Here is a 14,283-nt window from a genome sequence, read left to right on the forward strand (position 1 = left end):
ATTCTTGTGGAATGTAGCGAGGTACAATATGAGTTCAAAAGTTCGTGTAATTATAAAGAAGTTTTCGGAACAGTGTTGCTTTAATATTTTAATAAATTGTTCTGATTTTTTAACAAATCTACAATTATTCTTTTTATTTTTAATAAATAAACACACAGCCTAATTTGGTAGAGGCGCCTGTCCCACACGATTTCCTTTCGGACCGTTCCCCAGTGGTACGGACTAACTATCAGGCTATCTGGGAAATCCAATAAAAATCTAAATTCATATACGAATGAGTGTTAATAAATAAATATACTGAAAAGATGGAATTAAATCTCTCATTAAATGTTCCCGTTCGAATATCGTTTTCGAATTGCATACAGCGGAAAAAAACTCTATAATTCCCAACACCAAATTCCTTCTTCGGACAGAAATATTGTATAAGTTACAAAATTCAGTGGTACTAAAAACATGACACCAGAATTTAATATGTCTAGTAAAAATTTTTTTTATGGTTTGAGCCCCCGCAACATATCATATTGATCGTGAATTCACACATCACTCTTTATGAAGCATTCGACATCCAAACACACCAACGCACACCTTTCAAACCAGGATAGGAAGCATTCTTCCTGGAATCAACTGCCTACCCGACAACATAGAGGAAAGCGGAAGATCAAATTATTTCTTAGCCGTACAGATTCTCGGAAAAATTGGACTTCAATCGCAAAAACTATTTCAAAACCGTAAGGCAAGAATCGGGTTTCATTTAAACACCTCTGAGACAGACTGTAATGAAAAGCCCCCCGTTCAGTTTCCCTGCACGCCAGTCCCCGGATACCTTCCTTGCCCGAAGATCACCGTATCCTTGTTGACATTTATTATAACACCACACTAGCGTGCTATCCATTACACTGCAAATAGCCTATCCACTTACCGTTTCCCTTCAATCGGTGTGCATTGTTTTGTGTGTTTTTTTTTTTTCGTGCTGTTCATTGCTGTTTGGTAAGGTTCTCTTCCATTTCCATTCAAAAAAAAAGCAGAACGCCCCACACATCCGCTGACCATTCCGCTTCCGTGCTGCGTCGTTGGCAGTCGAAACCCGTCCATTATGACGTGACAACACGTTGTCACAAGCGGACAGCCCTGTCAAAACATGGCAGCTCCTTCCGGATCCGTGGTAAAACTCAACCACTTCACAAAAGTAATATGTGCTCCGTGTTTCTCGCATCCGCATCACTAACCCCCCCTCATAACCATGCGGCCCCGAAACGGGGTTCCTTTTGTGTCCGGTTCGTCGTGTTCCCTCTCTATAGCCCTCCTGTTTTAGTTCTTTATGTGTTCTTCACCTTAAAACAACGAAAAACAAGAGGGACAAGGTGAGAGTTGCACTCACCAACAAGCGATCGTCTATGCCGTCTGTTTGTCATTTCTTTGAACGGAATCCGAGCATGGTACGTACGAAAACGCACAGCGCGTTTTTGGAGAACACACCGGTGACCGAGCGAACGCCTTCGCCAGGGGGGATTCACCGAATGTTGGAACGATTCCCGGGAATGAAGCCATCAAAGTGTGAACAAAATGCTGCTATGAACGATGGTCACCACCGGCGTAACTCGAACTCGTACGAAAAAAAAACCCGTGCATGCAAGCGGATTGTTGCCTTGCAGCCCGTGCAGGAAGAAACAAAAGGCAGCCACCGTAAAGAGACCCAAACCAGAGGGACGCATACAAACCGCACCCCACTCGGTGCCGGTTTAAAAGGTGTGATTAATCTTTCTCGCCAAAAATGCCTCACTTATCGGGGTCGTAATCCATTTTAACCGGAATCAGAACCCTTGCCGATGGCGTTCCAGTGTTGTCCCGGGAGGGGAGTTGTCAAACACGGAAAGCAAGTTGATGGATATTGTGGGGTCGAAAAACAAAAAACCCCCAGCTGACCTCTTTCGGGAGGTTTACGATGGAAAAATAGACAAAAAAACACCCACTCCGGTCCGGAGATTGTTAGTTTTGGCATCATTAGTGTTGGGTTGTTTTATTTTCAGTTACAGCAAACCATACCATTGCTGAACTATGTGCCCCTACAGTGGCACAGTCTTGTTAAAGCATCATACACCAACGCCTTTGTAGTGGGCTCTGGTTGCACTAATGCTGATATCAATATTACTATCATTATGGTTTCTTTGCCATTCCAGCAGCACCACTATAAAGAATGAACTTGCAAGCTGTTGCGCTTTGAAGTACCTCCAGCGGTGACCTTCCTACACATCGTGTGCCATAAGCCATGTCCACACTGTAGAACATGTGTTCGGGGGCCAAGCAGTAACTTCGCACCATCCCTGGAGGTCCCGCTTCGCAACCGTAATCTTCTCAAGGCCCCGTCTTTCACACTCACACCACCGGGAACCGGCGGGGGCAAACCGCCATGGGACGGGAGAAAAGTGTCAACATCATACAAAGGCCGATATGTCGGATATGTGACCGGCACCGTGGGTCCCGTGGCAATGGAAGGGTACCGAAGAACTTAACATACCCCCGGCAACATCGATGCAAAACGATGTGACCGAAAAATGAAAAACAAAACTCGAAACGAAGCGAAAAACCGGAGTATAAAGAGAGCAAAGTATTATGTTACGGCCACAACATCATTCCGTTAATGTTTTTCGATTTTTTTTTTGGGAGGGGGGGGGGGTTGAGAGCAAGGAACATGTATGGGGCTTACCATCCATCTAATCCTTTCCCTGGAAGCGGCCAGTAATAAAAATAAAACAACGCTAGAATATGGCCAGTGGACCGAGAAGCATCTCGGCAAAAGTGATGGACCGTAAACAAAAGGCTTGAGCCATGCTTTGCTTGTTTTTCGTTGTGGTTTTTTTTCTGTTTTGCTCCCGATATTAAAGAACGTTTTATTTTTTCTGCTTCATTTGCAGAAGGTAAGGCTTTATACAGGCGGTGTTACAGTAGGCTTTTATGGACTGCAATAGGTAGGCTTTCTCTGATTCCTGTTGTTACGATTATTGTTCCAGTTTTGCAGCAAAGGATCATCCTTTTATAACGGCCTTACTGGGAGATCCGTAAAGCTCCCATCTTTGGCACTTTTGCTTGACCTTACCCTTAGGCTTTGGCACAAACGCACGAATAGTGCTAGTCGTTATGCTGCTTTAGTTTTTATGCTGGAATTTGGGAAGATTGGAATCTTTGCCCAAAAGGCAAATATACCAACTTGAAGCTAAATTTAGGAAGGGTTTTGCTAAAAATAGAGTTTGTGAATGCTTTTTTCCACCGCATTGAAGGGGTCTATAAGGATATTTTAAAATAATCTTGTTTTACATGTTTCACAATAAGCCTAGAAAAATCTTTCTCATCTGAAAAAAATACGAATAAAGTTTGATAACAGCATTGCATCAATATGTTTACAAATAAAGTACAAACATTGTTACGCTTCTTCAAGATAAGTTATTGCTAAGTTAACGTAAATTTGATAGGAACAATTTAATGAAGCCATCAAAAATTTAAAAAAAAATGGTATCCTTAAAAAATGTCGAATTTAATGGCATAAAACAACGGAATTTAAAATAGCAAAAACCATTGCTTACAAATATTATAACACATTAAAATAAACATATAGCAAGCAGAACAAATTACAGTGTGCTGTATAAGTATTATGACTAGCTGTTTAAATTTAACTTCCAAGAGTTTAAGTACCTTTATTATTATAAACTTCGATCAATTGTATTTTCTTTCCCTTAGCTTGTTTGTCATAAATCATGTGTGTTTATATGCATTTCATTTCATATCTGTTGTCTGTTATAGCATATGCTTAGCTACGACCCTATTTTAAACGATTTGTAGAAATCGTTATTTTGTTATTTTCGATTTATGTATTTTTTTTTTACTTTCACATCGAATCACATATCGATGAGATATGTTAGAATAAAAATTAAACTTTGGGTGTAATTACGGTTAACTTAACGGACCCTTTGTGTCCTAAAACATGGTATTGTTTAATGTGGGAACTTTCTTGAAATATTCATGTGGCTGTTGAAATCTTCTTTGAGATCGGTCTACTGCTCTTCTGTAATCATACGGGATCGAAGTCAATAAACGATCTTGGACTTAGTCCACGTGAAGAAACATGTGGAAATCCAGGCCTTTCTTTTGGAACCCTTCTTCTGGTTGCCTTACTGGATGATACTGTTACTCCATACCTTATTTCCCTTGCCAAATGCTACATATCTTACCGTAATCCTTTATTTTTGCCAATTTACGATACACAATACAGCCAAAGTTTCTGAGTTCGTGTCTGTATCCGTAACTTCAAATCACTTCTTTCTTATTTGCTGGTAGTCTTAACCTGTCATCAATGCACACCATCATCTTTTTTATATTTTTTTTTTAATGTGTATGTGAATACTGATTTAATTTGTGGATTATTTTAATAAATATGGTTTAGTCCAATGGAACGGGATGCATTTTAGATAACTTAAATTTTTTTTAATTTATTTGAAAATTAAGCCAAAATTCAAATGAATTTCATATGGAATCGTCGTGCAAACCCTTTAGGAATAATATTATGTGTAATGTTTTAACATTTAAAATTTATGAAAAACTTAATGAAAATGTGATATTTCCTTTTTAATCAACATATACGGAATTACAAACTTGTAAAATTAATGTTATTTGATGATATTTTTGAACGAAAAAGAATCAACATAAAAACATAAGCAGTGGCGTATCTAGCGGTGGTCGGAACAGGTTTGCAGCAGCAGAGTATGTGGATTGTGATAATAAAAGAACCGAAAAACGACGCTTTCCGCAGGCTAAATGTGTTCCAAGGGGTCAGAACGTCCCCTCGTCTCATTATAGGGGACCGACCCCTGCTGCCCTAAATATCTCGCCATCCCCTTAAACAAACACAATTAAAAAATATATTTTTAGGTTGTACACATACCATAGGAGTTTTATAAAGTCTCGACTTCTTCTAGTTTCTATTTGCGGGTGTAAAGCGTGAACAAATTGTATCATTAAATTTATTTCAATATTATCACCGGATAGAAGGAAAAAGGATATATGCACTATACTTGCAGTGATTATTTTTTCTCAAGTATTACTTCCTCCGCCATTACTTACTTTTACTTTTAATCAGGTTATACAACTCGTTTCGCAAAGGCTTAAAACTTCAAAACGATCGGTTTATAATAGTTTCTCTTGGTGCAAATGTGTACGTACGGTGCAATGGTTACAAAAAGTGACTTATTTGCCAAAAGAAGATGGTTCAAAAAAGTTCATAATGTTACATCATACTCAGCGAGGACGGCCAACTGCAGAAGAAACTCGTTTTTGGCTTTGGTCGCCCCCTTACCGCATGCACTTTGTGTCCCTCCCTGTCCGTCAGTTTGGCTCCTTTCCACTGCAGGGCAATTTGCTGATAGACGGCGAACCTCATCATCTTCAAAGACCCAGCTTCCGCCTTTGTGGCGTACCGAACTTCTTCACCAGCGACCGGTCGCATATAAATTCTTAAGATTTTCGTCATCGTTTTGCGAGCGGTTGCTGGCTGTCGAGATCTTTTAATAAACCCTCTCGCGTGCGCTCTTTCATCTTCATTTAGGACAACTGGAGGAGGAGTGCACAGGTGGAGGAGGGAGGCGAGGGGACAATTTTCATTACGGGGTTTTGCTATTTTGCAAACCTCGTACTGGTGGTTGTCTTTCTTCCGTTTCGGTTGAAATTCCCCATGGACGCATTACGAGCTGCACCGAACGGCAGTACCTTCTTGACGTCTGATGTCTATTTCACGTTGCGCTGAAATGAGATGAAGATTTCCAAGTTCCATCCATTGACAGCGTTGCGAAGATGCTTAGTTCGGTTCAAGATGAATGGTAGAGTACCTTTTGTAAACGCTGTCGCCCCTGCCTGAAGTCTAATGTTTCCGGATGAAAAATCAATCCACACTGTGGAGAAGCATTGCCGCGATAAATCCGGCGAAATGGATGATGATTAATAAACGGGACAGCTTCCACCGGTCACGTCGCTTTGGCGCGTTGTTGTGGCGGCGGCTCCGATGCTTAATTCCCCTGGGAGTTGATTAAATATTAAAAATTGGCTACGAATTATTACCCATTCCCGTCGGTACGGCAGAAACACTCTTACTGGTCGTCCGGTATGAGACGGTTAGAACATTGATCAGGTTTGAATGTGGGAGTAAGCGGACGGGTGCATTGCAGTCCAATCGTTTTGGTTTCGAAATCGTTTGGCAAATCTGTTGCGCAAATAGACCGAGAACGTTGATCGTTGCGCTACTCGTTGCCTTCATCGTCTTTAACGACAGTCACCACACCGCCATCATTATTGGTCGCGAACGTACAAAAATGGCATATCTTTAGGGCGGCGAGCGAGAGCACCGTTCGAGTCTAGTCTTTGAAATAATATTTACTTTTAATTAAAAATGCAACGATGAATAAAAATCCCCTATTTTCTTGCTATCGGTCGTAACGTTGACGTTTTACCCGTTTCGTCGAGCAAAAAAAAAATGAAGGATGCCAACCCGTTGCCAACGAGCAGAGCGTGCGACTGTTGTGGTGAAGGGATGATAGGATTGTAATTGAGTGAATGAGCACCCTCGCCCCCCGTTTGTGGTATGATCCGTAGAGTTGCCAGTGCCGTACATTGCCATAGGTTGATGACGTACATTATTGATATTCTGGAATGCGCAAAATGTTTTACCCCTGCCACCAGCACGTTACGCCCGACTCATTCAATTGTTTCATCCCTTGATGTAAACCTTAGTACACTGAAGAAGAGCAAGATTTGTACAAAAAATAAAGAAATAAATATAAGCAAATTTATTTCGACCGTGGAAATTTTGCTTTAAATGTTAAATATGCATTTGATATTGTTTAGCTCAGTTTTGTATTTTTTAATCCGAGTACAGTTTATTTAAGTAATTTAGAACTTGTGTGCATTGCGCTCCACGTTTTATCCAGAAAAGCTACGCTTGCTTCTTTTTCACTGACTTTTCTCACTGACTGATGTCATTCCAAACGTCAGACGGTGGTGACGTTTGGATACTTTAAAAAAATCGTTATGCCCTTTAAGAAGGCATAACGATCAGACATATTTGTGTAAGGAATACTGAAAAGGATAGCAAGACTAAAAAAAAGATTCATGTTTTATACTATAAAACTATAGCAAAATATAGTGAATTTTATTAAACTGTATTCTATTTCATTTGAATACAGGAAATCTTTTAATTTTTAGAATAACTTTATGTTTTGTGCATGGTTATACTGTAATTTGTTAACTCTAGTTTTGGTCCCGATTCTAAAAGACATTTTAGGCAGCAGGCTTTTTTGCTCAAAATTGATGTATGCAATGATGCTGGGCACTTATCAGTACCAAAATTTGGTCAGCTTGCAATTCAAGGTTGAAAAGGTTGAATCTACAGCTTCTTAAGCCATTATTTAGCGATGGTCAGCAAATGCTTAGCACACTGCAACAGCCATTGCTGATAGAAATCTACTCAACGCACAATCCCCTGGTCTGATTTCTGCTCATTCCCGTGATGTGATCCCATTGTTTGCTAAACTGTTCCGCATACAAACGTAAAGGGCCCGAATCCGATGCACGTGGTCAGTTGTTTTAATTCTTCCCTTAAAAATTGTCCCCAAGAAAAAGGGTTGCAACAACACGAGCACTTCAACGAAGCGAACACGTAAATTAAATATTTCTCTCGCCAGCAACCATTCATCGTCCATCGGCAGGGAAGCGGACGAATTGCGCGAAAAATCCTTGGGGGAAAACCGATTGCCAATGTCCAACAACCACCGGTCAGCAGAAGTCTGTTGCGCGTCACTTGCGGGCAAAAACCGAAGAGGGTGAAACATTATTTATTATTTTGTGATTAGCATGATATATTAAAACCGTTCCACATTTTCCACATTCGTCGATTACTGTGAAGGATTACAATTCCACTGACTTCCCGGCAAAAAAGGGGGAATCAGAACCCAGAACAGCTGCTTCCATCTTTAAAAAAACCCTCCGTCGGCTACGGCTGACTTGCATTCTAATGATGGAAAACGGTAACGCAACGCACATATTAGCTGCTGTACCGGCCTGCGCAACTGTTGCCTAATCCTTGATGTTTGTTGTTGATTTGATCACCTGAAGTGTGGTGGTACGTCCTATACGGTGAGATTTTATCTTGCAAAATACGAAGCGGCACGCATGGGGTTTACTACTTCGGCAAAATTAAATGCAGCAGCTCGTGTACGCCTACCGTACAGTCGGATGGGATGGCAATTAAAATGGTTTAATCTCCATGTTCATATTAACAGGCACGGCTGGGATGCTGCATAAAGTCTGCCGGCTTACCCATGTGGGCGTGAAATGGAAATCATTTTTGAGTTTTACGTCTCAGCTTTAAGTTGTAGTACATATAGGATACGTGAAACGTATGCTGCTTTTACAGTTTTGTTTTTAAATTATGAACAAACAGCAAAATAAACAATACTATTTAAGCTCTGGTGAGTGAACAAGAATACGGAAATATTAGTTAAAGAGAGCAAGGACAACACAGTAAAATATGTAAATGAAAGTACTGGACTTATTTGAACATTTGATAGTATTATTTTTCAAATAGCTCTAAATATAGATCTACAGATATGACTAAATAAAAATCACCATTTAGTGGAATATGTAGCAAATTGTACAGGAAAAATAGTAATTTCCGGAAAATGTTGAAATCAATTCAAATCTTATTTATTTCCTATATATCTGCACTTTTTAAACTCACTCTCGTTACGCATAACAGTTATTCGAGCTCGAACTTTTTTACACGCAATTGCAATTTCATGGAAGCAACTTTAATTTATTTTCAGTATACGCTCCGTACACCACCGTTCCGGTCGTACGGCTCAACATAATCAGATTTTAATCGCATCCCCTAATGGACAATTGAACAGTGTCATATGAAATCGGTACATAAGCACTGAGTGACACTAACAACGACAAATAAAAAAGAAAACAGAATATCGGTGAACAAAAAAAAAACGCTCATCAGTTCAGCACGGATCAAACATTTTAATTTATCGATACTCGTGTGCCGCGACTCAACGCACCTATCCCCCATTCCACATCTTTGAAGAGTGAAAAGATTTAATAAAATGATAAAAAAGCCTGGTCGTTCTCGTTAACCAGTGACAGTAGCAGTGGGTACGCGTTGCTGCCTTCACCAACAGCAAACTCCAATCCTCCAAATGCATCACCAGCTGCAGCTAGGCGTTGGTGATTTTGCGCGAAGTGAACACACACACAAAAAAGCGCCATGCACACAAAATTATGCACAATCGCGAACGAGCGCAACGATCAAACTTTTTTAATATAAATTTATGTCTTCTTCAATAATACGGTGCTATTCATGCCGGCGTTCCTTACTCCCTGTGAAGCAGAGTGAAGCACATCCGGAAGCATCCTAACTAGACCAATTTTACTTATACCTCCTCCTGCAGCTTCACTCGGGCTGCGGGAATTGAAATCAACCAAAAAACTGAGGAATATTGTTTGTCTCTGTTAGTAAGTGAGTGCACAAAAAAAAACCTGCTATTCCACCACTTTGACGATGGACACGGATCTTTGCGGCTTACGGCAAAAATGTGCTTTTAATCTTCGAAAGCAAGCTTTATTTTTCTTCCAACGCAGAGGATGACCAAGTGAAAAATCTCGTTTTCCGCACAATCAAGTTTTGCTTCCGTACAAGAGCTATCGCGTTTTTTTTTCTTGTGTTTTTGCGTTCGCCACCAAAAAACTTTACCAGTCCGATGTTCTGCATTCCTATTAGAGAAGTTTTATTAAAAGATGCAATCGAAATTCGTGCTGAAAAACGTGTCACTTGGGGGAACAATTTTTCGTTGCATTTGGTTAGGGTATGGGCTTTCGGGTTTTTTTGGGTCTCAAATGTCCGTAATTGAATGTAGGTAGACAGGGAAGCTATTTTATTACTCCTTTTCATGCATTTAAAATTGTTTAAATGTGTTTTTTTTATTATTGAACTAAAAACTTTTTTTTTTATATTGTATAAAGAGAGATAAATTTTTATTTATTATCATCAATATCATATCATCAATCATTTGAAATTTTGATTATTTCATGCTATTCATTTCCTACTTGTATTTTGGCTTATTCCGGTCATGCCCAGAAAAAAACCTACCTACCTATTGAAAAATTCTACAAAGAATTCATGTCCAAATGTCTAATCAAACTATATTTGTACAATTTATGTGTATAATTTATAATCAATTAATCGATTTATTATAAAATATTTAAACTATATTATGAAAGTGATGATCAACAATGGTTTAAGCCTTGTGAGAACCAAGAAACTCTGGGTCGAGATCAATCGTCAATGGAATTTTAACAAAAATAAGATTTTTTTTTATTTTTATTGTAATTAAATATAAAACCAATAAACGCAAAAATAAAAGCAAACAAAATTTTAAACCTACTTTACCTTTCTAAGTCTGGGTATCTTTTGACTGATATTTTCAAGAAATAACTTTATAAACTATTAACAATGCAGCGAAAATCCTTCCATGAACATAAACGTTAAATTTAGACCAGACGTGGCTAAAGCATTTCCACTATATATCAAATCAGTAATAACAGAAACATCAAGTGCATCAAAAATTGGTCAAGTAAACAATCTGAAAGATATTTACTATTCCCAATGAACAGTTATTTCTTAGAAGTCTAACGACTAACGATAATCGTTCTAGCTTACAACTCACAATAGTTGCGATACAGATAAGGACAAATATTTTACTTCAGGTATTGCTGGGTGTAGAAAGAGAATTCTAAAAAATCCATAAAATATATACAAACAATTCTTGAAATTGAATAAATATTATAGAAACCGCGAATAAATAGAAATAAACTTCTAGCTAGCAATCAGGAAAGTCTTTACTATTACTAGACATCCAAAACATTTCATCATTCATGCTTTTTCCCTGCTAACTTAAATTTTTGTTTCCATCATTTTTGTAGTGTAATAAAATGTTATAAAACAGTTGATAACAATCGTGACAAGGTACTCTGTCATGAACTTGTGAGTTCCCAACCATTGTGGTACTCACAATATCTTAAGCTGTTATCAAATCGGCCTTTGTAGGAAAAAGAACATTATTCGCAATGATATAATCCCATGTTTTATCTAAAATCCCACCACAACTACATGCTTTACTAATAATTATTTCGAAACAAGTTCATTATGCGATGCCAATAGCCGCTGGTTGTTTTTTTTTTTTCGACTCAGTTGGGCAGTTCCGATGGCACTAATCTAATCAAAGCATGACCCAATTCCATAGAAGAAGCTTCAAAGTGCGAATTACGATTACGATTTTTTTCCCGATCCCGATTGCCCATTCCACGCTGGACTCATCGCCATAAGCCAAAAGCTCACGATATGCGAATATTGCGTGATTGCCACATTCCCTCCGGCGGTGCGTTGTACTTTTGTTTCCACTTCCTTTTCCGTACTGTTGGCCTTTCGTTTACTTTCTTCGGACGCTCATTTCGTGATTGATTGAGTTTGGTTAACGAGTTTCCTTTCCGTCAGGCTCGCTTTTCGATTTGCTTTCGTTCCGTGTTCGTTAATTCGTTATCTTAGTCCTTCGATTGCTTCTAATTACGAACGGTCTGAAGGATGGATCCCACCGATAGCGTCTACAGTTAGCGAAACAGAAGCTAATATTTCTACCATTTTGCTGTCCTAAATATTCGAGTTCTGTGAGCGAGAACTAGAGAACGCAACTCCACCACCACCTTCTGCGAGTCGTATTGACTGAGTTAATGAAGCAGGTGAACGAGCGAAATTAATCGCACATAACCGGGAGCGAACGAAAAAATCACAAGGAAAACAATTCCCTGCAGCATCGTTCCCCAAAGCACGTGCATGTGTTGGTGAAGGGAAAAATACTAACAATCAAAAGCAGATGGTGGGAGAAATATTGTTCCGGGTTGGATTACTACCGGCACGATCCAATCATGATCCTTTTAGCGAACGAAAGGAAAACAAGGCTACGCTTTTGTGCTCCGCTCGATCGAAACCATTCTGTTTGACCGCCAAACACGTAGCACAAACTCTCTCAAGAGGGCTGTATACAAGACACCGTGAAATGTGCAATTGACTTTGTGGTGAAATTTCGTTAAAAGCCAATTGAAAGGGATGATTCTAATAAATCATTTAACTCATCCCGTTTGCGTGCGATCCATCTCCGATCTTCGTTCGACCGATCTAAAGTGGTTCATCTTTCATAGTGGGTTTTACGCGCGAGGTAAACCCATAAGCCACCAGGCGCGTCCATTCCGTGCTATCATTACGCTGCATTTCTGACTGTAGCGCCGGATGCGCGTGAAGCACTTGAAAAAATTGAAACGTTTTTTTTTTTTATTTTCCGCTACCAGTGCTGTGAACGTGTGCCGGAAACGAATTGCTCGATGTATGATGTGCTCCATTCGATTTTGCCTTTCGTTTTTTTGCACCAACACCAAGCACCACCTTACGCGCTACCACTACCCAACCACTCACGTTCGGTGAAATGTTGCGATGATTCACGATTGCCAATATCGCAATTTGATTTTCCCATCCGTTTGCGTGCATTCCATTTCCTTGGCAGTGTATCGCGCCGGGAAGGATAACGGTACGCGTATGTTTGACTTATTACCTTTCGCAATTGGAAAACCAAAAATACAGTGTGCCACGGTACCGCAGCGCGTGGAGCAATTTCTCATCGAAACCAATTTTTGTTTCTTGCTTTCGTTTTTCGCTCACACCTATGTGAGTGTAGGGCCACTTTCGTGGGGTGTCGATGCACAAAGGAATGGTACTGAACCCGAACGCTACTTCTTCAATTATCGATAAAGGAGACAGAGGAAAAATGAAATCCTAGCATATCGCTCGTTATCCGATGAAGATGGGTTATGATTGCACAGCACCAGCATTGGCATGATTGGTAAAGTTTCATTTAACAGGAAAAAAAACACCTTTTTCGCTGGAATGAGTACATACCGCTTCCAGATCAGAAATTGCAAAAGATGCTTCAAATCATTCACCAGTTAGAGGATTAATGAAAGTGTTGCTGGTGCGAAGAAAAAAAAATGGACGAAATATCATGATACAATGCAATGTATCATCACATAAATTGATCTTTTGGTGGCAAAAAATTACGATTACAATGGTTGCTGGCTACGAACAAAAGACATTACATTTTATAAAACAAATTACTGCTGGTTGAGGGATTTTTAAATCACCATAAGAACTGCTTTTTAATTATAGTAAAAAATTACATATCTTTACTCATGTATTAGCTACAGAAAGTTTCATTTACCTTCAAATTATTTGAAATTGCTTCGTTTAACTTTTAATGTCATGAATATTGCTTTAACCTACATTAATATAACTGTCTCTTTTCATACTGTGAACAAATCATTAAAACACAACTGAAATAGGCTTAAACTTACTTAAACTTTAAAACAATGAATAAATAATGTTTTGCACCCGGAAATATCACTTTTTGAAGTTCAGTGCCAAAGCCAAAATTTAATCTTTTTCAATACTCACATTAATGCATTAATTTTACGTAAAGAAAAATTATGTAAAATGTTTTATTACAGTGAAAGATACATTCAGTCTCCTCTTATAGGCCTTAGATAGCACATTCATGAAACGAATACCCCGTATAGAAAATCCCCGTAGCACGAATTTTGTTCTACAAAACCGCGCCTACACCTTAACTTAATAGATTTCAATCAATTATCGCTAATTGCTTAAATCGAGTTGGTTAAAAGTAAATGCAAAAAAAAATCTTTTATCACTCCAAACACCGAAACATGAAATACGTACACACGAAACAAAAGTGCTTCTAATTAGTGTTGAAGGGGTACAGTAAAGCTGAACTTCGCTTCGATTACAGTCACCGTCACAGCGTTACGGATCGATTAAAAATTCAACTGCCTGTGGAGTTTGTTGTTATCATCTGTCAACCATCCTATTAAAATCGTTTTCTCATTACATTCAACCATACAGCCCTCCACTATTGGGCAGTATCCGAACGAGCAAACACATTGACAGTGCATCTATTGACCGGTTGTTCAAAAAAGTACCTCAGTAATGCAATTATGTTGTTCGTTTGACAAAATAGAAGTCCTTTTTTTTTTTTGGTTGCATACCATTCCGTTACAGTACTACCAACCATAAAAAGCTAGTTATGTGTGTTATTAATGGCAATCAATAGCGTGCTACATCGG

Source organism: Anopheles moucheti, chromosome 3 (genome assembly GCF_943734755.1).
Source record: "Anopheles moucheti chromosome 3, idAnoMoucSN_F20_07, whole genome shotgun sequence".
In the NCBI taxonomy this organism is placed as follows: Eukaryota; Metazoa; Arthropoda; class Insecta; order Diptera; family Culicidae; genus Anopheles; species Anopheles moucheti.